Source organism: Thamnophis sirtalis, unplaced genomic scaffold (genome assembly GCF_051295495.1).
Source record: "Thamnophis sirtalis isolate CommonGarterSnake01/CBP01778 unplaced genomic scaffold, rThaSir2_p1.2 scaffold_12, whole genome shotgun sequence".
Classification (NCBI taxonomy): domain Eukaryota; kingdom Metazoa; phylum Chordata; class Lepidosauria; order Squamata; family Natricidae; genus Thamnophis; species Thamnophis sirtalis.
Window position 1 is genome coordinate 51478335 of NW_028261392.1, and position 11918 is coordinate 51490252.

Sequence of the window (11918 nt, forward strand, 5' to 3'; positions counted from 1 at the left end):
ATGTGCGCGCATCTGCCACCAGTAAGCTGGTTTTTGGGTGTCTGCCACGCATGCTGGGGGAAGGGGCGCATACACAGGGGCAGGGGTCACAAATGCATGCATAGAGGTCAAAGGCTGATAGGCATGCCTCCATCAATAACCAAGAAAGAAAACTCCCAACTCCACTGTTCATGGAATTAAAATACTTTTACTTTTATGAAAAGATAGCAGCAAAAGTAAAGCAAGATCTGAGCCAGAAAGACACGAACAAGTACGTATCAAATAATAACCCAGCCCCCTCCCTCCAACGACCCCACCCAGGGGTCCAATCTGCAATTCCCTTAGGTATCATGTGGGATGCATCACCAAATGGCATCATCATATTGGTATGCAGGACGGTTGGCCTTGATCAGGTCCAAACACCGGCCACCAGCATGCGCAGAAGATGGTGAGAAGAAAACTCCCTTTTCCATATCACCTCCTATACCATTTATTCCCATCCCAATATACCATGCCCCCACCCTCCCCATTTCTATGACAGCCGATAGCAAGTAAGCGAAGCAGAGGCTGACACAGTCATGTGTGAGGGCATGGTGCATTCAGGGGGTCGTGCATGCACGGGGGAGCAGGGGGGGTCACATGTGCATGTGTTGGGGGCGCATAGGAGGATGTAATGCTAATGTTAATGCAACAGTCATATATATCCATTCAGGTTCATCAAATACTCTCAACTACACACATTTTTCAAGTATTTTAATTACATTTCAATTGCTACAAGCTAGCTATCCAGTTTTTCTACAGCTACAGAATATGAATTGAAAACTATGATGACACCTTTCCAAATTCCTGTTGTTTTCATATTTAGTCCAGATTTTGCCTAGTTTCTAGTAATACATGCATTATGGGTGCGCATGCGCACACACTGTCACATGCATGCACATGCACTTTCGGCGTGCAACGACATAAAGTTAGCCATCACTGGGCTAGAGCTATTATGTGAGCATAATACCCATTTTTGGGTGATTATTTTCTGATAGACTAGAGCTAGCCGTCCAATAAAATTCAAAATGCTGGTTTTTGACCTCCAAAGCTCTGTAAGGTTTAACTTCACAGACTGTTTTCCTCACAATATAATCTGCCCAGCCCATGGGTACATATGGGGAAGGGATGTTTAAACTTCCAATCCTGTGAGAAATTAAAGGAACATGGAGCTATACTATGAAACCTCTTGGCCTCTTTAAAATCTTTTTAGACTATTCTAACTCTATGCAGACCAAGGTGGGAAGAGTTGAAATAAATATCCCAAATACAGTTCCAGTATGTATTTTACATTATTCCACCCTAAGAAGTCAGACAGGCTATAGAACATTCCTTTAAAGGATACAGAATTAAGTTACCAACATTTAAATAAGAGAATGGAGTAGGAGACACACAAAGATTCTACCTTGTCAGCCACTACATTTGACAAAAGTAATATCAAGATCAAAAGTTGGAATATAGTCCTTCATGGATTCTTTACACTACCTTAAGAAGCTCTGGCAGTAGTTGCTATTGAGAATCTTCATGCAGGTACATAATCCATTTTGTAAATCAAAGATAGAAACTAGCAACTCTTATGAAACACAGTAGCATACCTAGTGGTGAAGAAAATTAGGCTTTATAATATATAGGTGTCAGTATAAACAGAACTGGCCCCATTTGAAGTGTTATAGCAGAATATTTAACCCAATGTTTCACAGGTGAGTCTCTCACCAAACAGAACCTGACATTCTCTGAATGTTCCATCACAGAGAACAATAGTCATTTGAAACAACTTCTTGATCAGTCATATTTTATCTTGAGGACAAAAGTCTAGTATGAGTGCTATTTGCCCTCCAATTTATTATAAAATAAGCATTTTTTAAAAAATCCATGATAAAACATATAAACACATTTTGTGGCTTTTGTCTGTATAAAGTATTGGAATGATCAATCATTCCCCATTCAAAACAAACTCCAAAAAAACTAGGTTGGCCCTTTCAAACTCAGAATATCTTCTACAACCCAGCAAAAGGTAGAATAATTCACATTCCTTAACTTAAATTGAACGTAGTATATACTACAGACCACATCTACAAAAAAGAGTAAGTTATACGGTAATATTATTGTATGAGTTCAGGCTAAACACTACTAATATTGTCAGTGTTCCTCTACTTCTTAAAATATCTATCCATTTTGGGCATATGACTGGATCATATATTTTTCTAGTTAAAGAAAATATTCATGTGAAATAGTCATATTCTTGCTGTTTCTGTAGTGGTTATAATTTTTACAGAGATGGTTTGATAGTTCAACACCCAACCCTCCTCTCTTCTCATCTGGGCTTGCTCCTGGCAATGGTGGTCATCAAGTGACAGATGTCAAGTGCCACATTGGAAAAGCAACAGCTGATTTCCAGAAGATTAATAAAATCTAATCCTCATCTCATCATCACTACTTTAGTCATTGCCTTTCTACGGCAGAATGGAGGCCTTTTCTGCATGTTTCCAACCTATATGGTCTTGAGTTTTCTTTTGCCAATTGGACCCCCAACTGATGTTGTCGATCCATCTTGTTTTAGGTCTCTTTTGTGGTCGTTTATTATCAAGTGGGATCCATTCTGTGACTGCCTTTGTCCACCTGCCATCGGAGCTGCTTAACTCATTATTTGCATCAGTCTTCCTGCAAAAAGAAACTATAGCCCAACCTACCAAAAACTTAACTATGAAAGACAAACTAGAAATAAAAGTTAAAATAAGCAAAACAATAGTAAGAGAACACCTGTCTGACCTTGACAAATATAAATCACCAGGACCTGATGGATTACATCCCAGAGTTCTAAAAGGGCTAGCAGATGTCATCTCAGAACCACTGTACCACATCTTTCAAAAATCCTGGAACTATCAGAGGATTGGAAATGAGCTGATGTGATTCCCATCTTCAAAAAAGAAAAAAAAGAGACCCAGAAAACTACAGATCAATCAGTCTAACACCGATACTGGAAAAGATAATAAAAAAACAAATCTACCAACATCTAGAAACGAGTAAAGTAATAACTAACAGTCAGCATGGGTTTGTTAAAAACAGATCATGCCAAACCAATCTTATCTCATTCTTCAACATAGTGACTACCATATTTTTCAGAGTATAAGACACTCTAAAGTATAAGACGCACCTAGCTTTTGGGGAGGAAAACAGGGGGGGGGGATCTGTCTCTGCCTCCCATCAATTTGTCTCCTAACAGCAAACAGTACAGACGATATTCACTGTTTGTGGTGTTACACTTCAGACTATACTTGTACAGATGCTGTTAAAATTGATGTGGCTTTCTGGAAATATACGTTATTCTCTGCTATTTAAAAGAAGATATAATAGCACTAGGCCTCTTCAGATCAAGCATTTATTTTAAAAAGCTTCTTCATTTTATTAAATTGTCTAGAACAATAATAAAGCAGTCTTTAAAAATAAGTCTAATAATTTGGACATTCTATAGCATTTATAGCTATTGACTTACCTCCTTGCAGAAAACAGCCTATTTCAGTTTAGCCTGATTAGAAGGGGGAAAAATCTGCCTCTGCCTCCCAGCAATTTGCCTCCTTGCAGCAAACAGCAAGTTTCACTTTCAATTTCAGCACAGGTCTCCCAAAGATCAGCTGTTTCAGGCTGCAGGGATTGCCATAGCCCAGGGGTGAGCAAACTTAAACACTCAAAGAGCCATTTGGACCCATTTACCAGAGAAAAGAAAACACTGGGAGCCAGAAAGGTCCTAACCGGAAGCCCCCTGTTCAATTCTAGAGCTGACCAGAAGTTCAGTTCCCCCACCATAGAGTCTCCTCCTAGCGCGGCATACTTTTTCCTCTACCTGTCATAACCGAAAGCCCCATCAATTGTGAAGACAACTGGAAAACCCTCCCCTTGCCATAGAGTCTTCTCCTGGTGCACTGTGCTTCGCACACCACCACCCCACCGGAAGCTCCTCTCAAAATTGTGGCACCGACCGGTGACAGAGCCGCAGCAGAGGGAGGAAAGAGCCACATGCAGCTCTAGAACCGCAGTTTGCTGACTCCTGCCATAGGCTATTGCCGCCACCAAAAGCCCCATTTTCCCATTTGCTGCAAGGAGGTGAATTGCTGGGAGGCAGAGGCCAAAGGGTGGGGGCCAGTGGGTGGGCGGGGCTATATCTGATGTATAAGACACACCCAAATTTTCACCCTCTTTTTTTTGGGGGGGGGGGGAGGGAAGGTGTGTCTTATACATCAAAATGGTAAATTAGTAGACCAGCAAAATATTGTGGACATAATATACTTAGACTTCAGCAAGGTATTTGACAAAGTAGACAACAACCTACTTCTTTTATTTTTTTTATTTACCAAATTTGAAGATGATTCTAAGTTGGAGGAATAGCTAATACCCTAGATGATAGGGTAAGATCCAAATGGATCTTAACAGACCTGAACACTGGACCATATCTAACAAAATGAAATTCAATGTAGAAAAAAGTAAAGTCTTACACTTAGGCAAGAAAAACCAAAAGTACACATATGGACTGGGTGAAACCAGGTTTAATAGCAGTAACTGTGTGAGAGATCTTGGAGTCCTAGTGGACAACTAGCTAAATATGAGCCAGCAGTGTGCGGCAGCAGCCAAAAAAGCCAATGCAATCCTAAACTGCATTAACTGAGAGATACAATCAAGATCAATACCAGTCTATAAAGACTTAGTAAAACGACACCTAGAATACTCATTTGGTCACCACTCTATAAAAAAGATGTTGAGACTCCAGAAAAAGCGCAGAGAAGAGCAACCAGGATGACTAGGGAACTGGAGACTAAAACATATGAAGAATGGTTACAGGAACTGGGCATGGGTAGTCTAGTGAAGAGAAGGACCAGGGGAGACATGATAGCATTGTTCCAATATTTGAGGGGCTGCCACAGAGAGGAAGGGATCAAGCTATTTTCCAAGACACCTGAAAGCTAGACAAGGAATAATGGATGGAAACTGACCAAGGAGAGATTCAACTTAGAAATAAGGATAAATTTTCTGACAGTGAGAACCATCAACCAAGGAACAGCTTGCCTTTGGAAGTTGTGGGAGCTTCATCACTGGAGGCTTTCAGGAAGAGACTGCACTGCCATTTGTCAGAAATGGTGTAGGGTCTCCTGCTTGGGCGGGGGATTGGACTAGATGACCTACAAAATCCCTTCCAATTCTGTTAATCTAATCTAATCTTCCTCCACTAGGATATCTGACATTTCCTCATTTGTGGATGTTGTTACTATTGAGTGATTTTGATCTTTTTATAGCTCTGAATAGAATTTTCCAATAATTTCTAACTCATCTACATCACTGAAAATTAAATTCTGTTTGCTTGCCTCTATTGTGATCCTGATAACTATTTATGCCAGTGATACCTGGAAGGTGTCAGTAAGTATTAAGAGACTCGGTGTCTTCCAAAAAGATGCCTTTGCTGAATCCTAAAGATTAGCTTTTTGACCATGTTACTAATTAAGAAGTGATCCAAAAGAGTGTCTCCTGCGAATTATATAACACTTCACGTGCAGAAAACTCTAACTTTCAAGGCCATATTCTCTACATGAAGAACAATCAATTTCGCAAGATGGCAATGAGATGGACTCCCCCAATGCCAAATGTCTAAGAAGACATCCTCAAAATACATAGTGAAGAACATTTAAAGAAGACTTAAATACTTTAAATATCACATGGCAAGATGTTGAAGTATTCGCCCCAAAATGAAAATATGGAGACCCCTTGCTACCCGATATGCTGCATTGCATATGAGGATGTAATGCCAATGTTAATGCTAATACAATAGTCATATATCCATTCAGGTCCATCAAATACTCTCAACTACACACATTTTTCAAGTATTTTAATCACATTTGAATTCAAAACTACCTTTCCAAATTCCTGTTGTTTTCATATTTAATCCAGATTTTGCCTAGTTTCTAGTGATACATCATGTTGAATTTCTGAAATCAGTAACTAACATACATACATACATACATACATACATACATACATACATACATACATACATACATACACAGACACAGACACACACCACCCTGTGCTTAAAAAAGCAAAATTAAGACCATGCAGATTTCCAAGTACTAATACTGCCTTCCCCAACCTGGGCATTCTCCAAAAGTATGGACTCCAGTTTCCAATATTCTGCAGGGCAAAATGTGCATATGTTCTACTAATCAGCAAGGTTCATAACAGCATACAACAGACTGTTTATGTCTAGGAATAATAATAAATCTTATTTATCATTAGAAATAAAAATTAACATGATACAGCAACTGCAATGAATTATTTTTCCCACATTTAAATTTTTTGCCTAGAACCAGTTAATTATGAATGTAAAATAGCCTGCTCTAGAAATTATTTATGTACCGATAGTCCTCGACTACAACCATTTGTTTACCATTTGAAGTTACAATAGCACTGAAAATTGACTTACAAGTGATCCTCGCATTTATGACTGTCACAGCATCCAATCAGGTGGTCAAAATTCAGGCTCTTGGTAGCCGGCATGTATTTACAATGGTTCCAGCATCCCAGAAACATGTGATTGCCATCTGCAATCTTCCCAGTCGGCTTCCAAAAGCAAAGTTAACAACCATGTGATTCATTTAACAGTCAATCATGGCAAAAGAATTGTAAAATTGGGCACAACTTGCTTAGCTGTCTTGCTTAACAGAAATTCTGGTCCCAGAATTAAAAAAAAAAAAAGGAAAGAAATTCTGGTCCCAATTGTGGCTGTAAGTTAAGGACTACTTGTACAGAAGGCAGAAAGCAAGTATGCACACTATATCCATATTAGAATCACTAATGACATATAGATGAAGCGATATCATGGGAAAAGACATCCATATTATTCCATAAATATAATCTTATTATATTCAAGGCCAACACATTTCTATTTTTATAATTTTCATTATAAAATTATGTTTTATCATTTTCATTATACAATCAATTAGACTAACTGAAAAAGCCAACTGTGGACTAACCCTGTAGTATATTTTGTTTTTCTAAAGAAATGATGCACTGGTGCCCTACTAATAAACATTTAATTATTTGAAAAATGACCCAGAAAACTATTTTTAATATTAAGTGTTACAAAAAAATGGCACTGCAAAAAATATATTATTCTTCACTGATACATACAAAATAAGGGATCAGTATTGCAGAATATAAATGCATTATCTCAAAATAAGTTATTTTTCCCTTTTTTCTGTTTAACTGGATGACAGTTAAGCGACCTCAAGGAAAGTTACAGTATTACACCAGATCAAAGTTTGAAGTTAATTAGGATAATGCCAATTACTTGAATGCAGGATTAAAGATGGTCAATACTGGATTAAAGCAGGGGTGAAATTCAACAGGTTCTGACAGGTTCTGGAGAACCAGTAGCAGAAATTTTGAGTAGTTCGGGGAACCGGCAAATACCATCTCTAGCTGTTCCCAGAGTGGAGTAGGAATGGAGATTTTGCAGTATCCTTCCCCTGCCACACCCACCAAGGCAGGCCCATAGAACTGGTAGTAAAATAATTTGAATTTCACCACTGGATTAAAGTATTATCAGGTACTGTAATTCACACCAACATAACTTGTGAAACATTTTCTAAATATTTCTGGGAGGGGATAGGATGAAGCTAAACTGAAATTAAAGTTAAATAGTTCGATTCACTCAGAATTAACACAGACATAAAATGGATAACTTATTTTAGATATAGTAAATTGAATTTCTGTGGACACGTCACTAATGCATTTACACAGAGTGAGCCCATGCTCTAACCTGCATTTCCACCTTTTTGTTTTGCTAAATTAAGAGAGAAAATAAATTCCAGAACAACAAAATATATCTGAATATAAAAGATGCTTTTTTTGTTTATTCCTAAAGTCATTACATATATTATGTTATCAAAAGTAGCCAAAAAACCCAAAAAACCCACCCCCTTCCCCCACGTGGGGTAGTAGCATCTATAAACAGAAAATCTTTCCAGCCTTTTTCTATTGGAAATTTCAGCGAAGATTTCCTCTCTTCTTAAAAAAACAGTTGCCCCTTCTACATTAGAAATTCAGAGAAAAGTAAAAAGGTCTAGTTTAAGCGTTCATTTTGGGCCAAAAATGGTAGCAAGAGAGTGAGAAGTAGTAAAGCTTTATCTGAGAAGAATCCCAAGGAAAAATTACAACCTAAAGAACAGCAAAGAGAAGGCCAGGAGCAGGGAGAGCAACGAAGGAGAACATCCCGCTCCCAGCTTCACATACCTCTCGGCAGCGCTGAAGTCAGTTCTTCCCGCTGACCCTATGAAGATGGGAGGTCTTTTGGGGACCTAACGATAGAGGAGAGTCTCACAGTGGGGCTGAAGTAGATGGACATTGCAACTGAGGTGTTGTGCCTAGGATCTCTCTTCGTCAACGCGTTCGTGAGAAAAGCCTCTTTCGGTGGTAACGTCAGGGCACTGGCTTTTGCCGGGCCCTACTTCGTCCCTCTCCCAGAATCCCTGTCTCTCCTTTCCCTGTCACAGTTGTTTACCTTCTGGTTTGCCTAGAACAGCCACAGTCGGCATCTTCCCCCAACGACAAGCACCCCACACTGACCGTCACTTCCGCTGTTGCTGCTGCCGCCGCCGCCACCGCCACCACCTTAGGAAAGGCAGAGAAATACAGAAAAGGAGGAGGAAAAATCTCCATGAATACGAGGTCGCTACTGCTGCTGAGGGCGTCCCAATTTCCCAGTGTCGCCACCTTCCCATTTCACGCATAACTGCCGCCCTATTCGTTACCTCTGCTGCCTCACAAAAGTCGCCAACCGCGTACGTAACACTTAGCCCCACCTTGCCCGGCGCCTGGCCTCTGAATCTCCACCCCTTGAGGTTTTCATTCATCGCCACCTTTCTCATTCGGCCTCTTTTTCGCCGCTGGGATTCCCCGGCTTAGGTTTTTTCCACCAAAAGTTTTATGTTTGGCTTTGGCTAACAAATCCCTGTTAATTCATATTGCAAACAAGGTAAACAACCGGAATTATTTCATGGGATATAGATGAAAAACTAATATACTCAATGTACTCAAAAACTAATTTACAGTAAAATATGTCGCTTAAAATGTAGTCAAATCTACTTCAATTTATACCGATTCCGCTGACACATTTAAAGTTTAACTGCTTTAAACAAATTTAATAAATAAAGTTTACAAATTGTCACATATCCTTTATATTTAGGGAAATATATTTCTGAAAACTACTTCGATTAAAAAGTTTATGTTGGAAGTAGATTCGGTTTATTAGATTCGTAAAAATGTTATGGGAAACAATTATTCACATCATTTTCCTCAAAATAATTTTATGAAAAGTTAGACTAAAAGTATGATTAACTGTGGGACAGTCTAAATTTTTATTTGTTCTTTCTAGACATTAACATGGTATCACAATTTCATAACTCATCTTGCCTCGAATGTCTACCTCCAGAGAAAGAGTAAATACTAAAATGCTAAGTTTATGGTGTAGTTATGACTTTAAGTTTATTAGTACAGATCTACTCCAAAAACAACTGGGGCATAATCATTCAACAGAGACATAAAAAGCAATCATTTTAATAGTAGTATGCCTCCTTGATAGGAAACAAAACAAGGAGGCAGAGAAATAAATCAGGTGGCTGATACTGTCCTTTCAGATATAGCTTTAAATAGAACGAAGAGTGCAGCTGGCATTGATTAAAAGATATGGGGCATTAGAATCCAACAATATCCAAAATGTTGCCTACTTTTAGCAGGTATAATACTGTAATGTTAATTCATTTTTTCTGATAACAAATTAGGGAATGGTTGTTTTTCCAGATTAATTAATATAAAATCAAGGGAATATTATATATGCAGCATTGTCCAGTGACCATAATTCAGAGACATTGCAATCATGTGTTTACCTTAACTCATGCTTATTAAACCATGATTTATTGGATTAGCCAAACTGCTTTAAAATAAATAGACTGGTCCATAACCTAGCCATTCATTTTACTGCATCAAAATGTGAAACCTAATTACTTGTATTTAACTTCGGTGCTACTTAGTTGCATAGATGATATTATTCAATTGTTTCATTCATTTCCCATTGCACAATGGCTGGGAATACAAAGAGAATGTGGGATTAGTTAGGCTAGGCTAAACAAATCACCCTCAATCTCCCATTATCTTTCCTGGGTCTCTTGGAAAACAATAAAAATGCCAGTGCAGCCATAAAAATGCTTAGAAGGCGAAGGAATGTTGATAATGGAAGTGATATTTGAAGTTGAGGAATGCTTCAGAAAACAAGACCAGGGGATCGACACTTATAAGTGTCGAGGTGGCGCGGTGGTTAAATGCAGCACTGCAGGCTACTTCAGCTGACTGCTAGATCAGCAGTTCAGTGGTTCAAATCTCACCGGCTCAGGGTTGACTCAGCCTTCCATCATTCCGAGGTGGGTAAAATGAGGACCCGGATTGTTGTTGGGGGCAATATGCTGACTCTCTGTAAACCGCTTAGAGAGGGCTTAAAGCCCTATGAAGCGGTATATAAGTCTACTGCTATTGCTATTGCTATAAATTAAAAAAAAAACAGTAATGACTATAATACACAGCCTCTGAATTTTTAATAGCAATTGGCTTTGTGTCTCTTCATTACATCAGTACCTCTGACCTCAAGAATTACATGTATACTTTGATTTGCATAAGTCTATATAAAGGGATTGCATTCCCACCCCTTTTTGGATATGCTATTGCAGTGCACCATACTGAAATTAACAGAATAGAGTTGAAAGGGACTTTGGGAGGTGTTCCAACCCAACTCCCTTCTCAGGCAGGAAACCCTAAACCATTTCAGACAAATGGATGTCCAATCTCTTCTTAAAAACCTCCAGTGTTGGAGCACCAACAACTTCGGGAAGCAAGTCATTCCACTGATTCTGTCAGGAAATTTCTCCTTATTTCTAAGTTGATTCTCTCTTGATTAGTTTCCATCCATTACTTGTCCTGCCTTCAGGTGCTTCAGAGAATAAGTTGACCCCACTCATTTGTGGCAACCCCTTAGATATTGGAACAATGCTATAATGCACCTCTACTCCTTTTCATTAAATTAAATATACTCAATTCCCGCAACCATTCTTCATAAATTTTAGCTGTCTTTTACTTTGTGAAAGAAAATTGCATGTCTACTGATGGGTATTATGTCCAATCTCATAAAGGTCCTACAGAGGTTATAGAGGTGGTAAAGCCCTCTTCTAATCTTGCTGATAAAATTTCAACCTACACTACCATTTGTGTAATCATTCGACATTTATGCAGAATCCCATCCACTTGTACATCATGACGGTCTTTAAATCAATTTCTGAATTGTATTAATGGTGTTCAAAATACACATTTAATCATAGAATTGGACCTACTATTTGAACTCTGCACTGTTTTTTTCTATTTATTTGATTATTTAATTAGATTGCAAAGCCACCCAAATCAAAAATATTCTGGGCAATGTACAGTATCAAAAGCAAATAAAAACAACTTACATAAAATTATAACAACACAAAGATTCATATCAATTAAGATTGTACATACTTTGTTACTATCTGATTCAATAACATTTTTTCAATGTTATGCCTGTACCACAGTTGATTCGAAGAGCTGTTGGAAGAAATGTCCTGGGTTCAGTTTCAAGTGGGGAAAAAGACACTGGAAACACGGAGGCTGCTTGGAAAGATGGTTTAATAGTGGACAGGACCACATAGTTTTGAGGTCCTGGAGAAAAAAGTGATCGCATGCTTCAAGATGTTGGGTGAAGAAGAAAAAGGGCCAAGATACTAAGAATGCCTTGGTTTTATGCCCTCTGTTGGGCCCTACCCCAAAGCTTCCTGTTCCTGTGTAAGAAA

General features: G+C 38.6%; 1 protein-coding gene across 10 annotated transcripts in view; it reads right to left on the reverse strand.

The window, feature by feature from the left end:
• Positions 1–8815, reverse strand: part of KLHL15 (kelch like family member 15) — a 52314-nt gene extending 43499 nt beyond the window's left edge. For 2 of the 10 annotated variants that reach the window (XM_087726511.1, XM_087726510.1), the window contains exons 1-3: positions 8296–8813; positions 6485–6621; positions 1504–1613 (exon numbers count right to left, since the gene is read on the reverse strand). The gene's annotated coding sequence lies outside the window, so the exon portion shown is untranslated. Of the gene's footprint in view, positions 1–1503; positions 1614–2787; positions 3069–6484; positions 6622–8295 lie in introns of those variants that run through there. The other 8 variants (XM_087726513.1, XM_087726516.1, XM_087726519.1 and 5 more) reach the window with 7 other exon arrangements.
• Positions 8816–11918: the final 3103 nt, after the last annotated feature.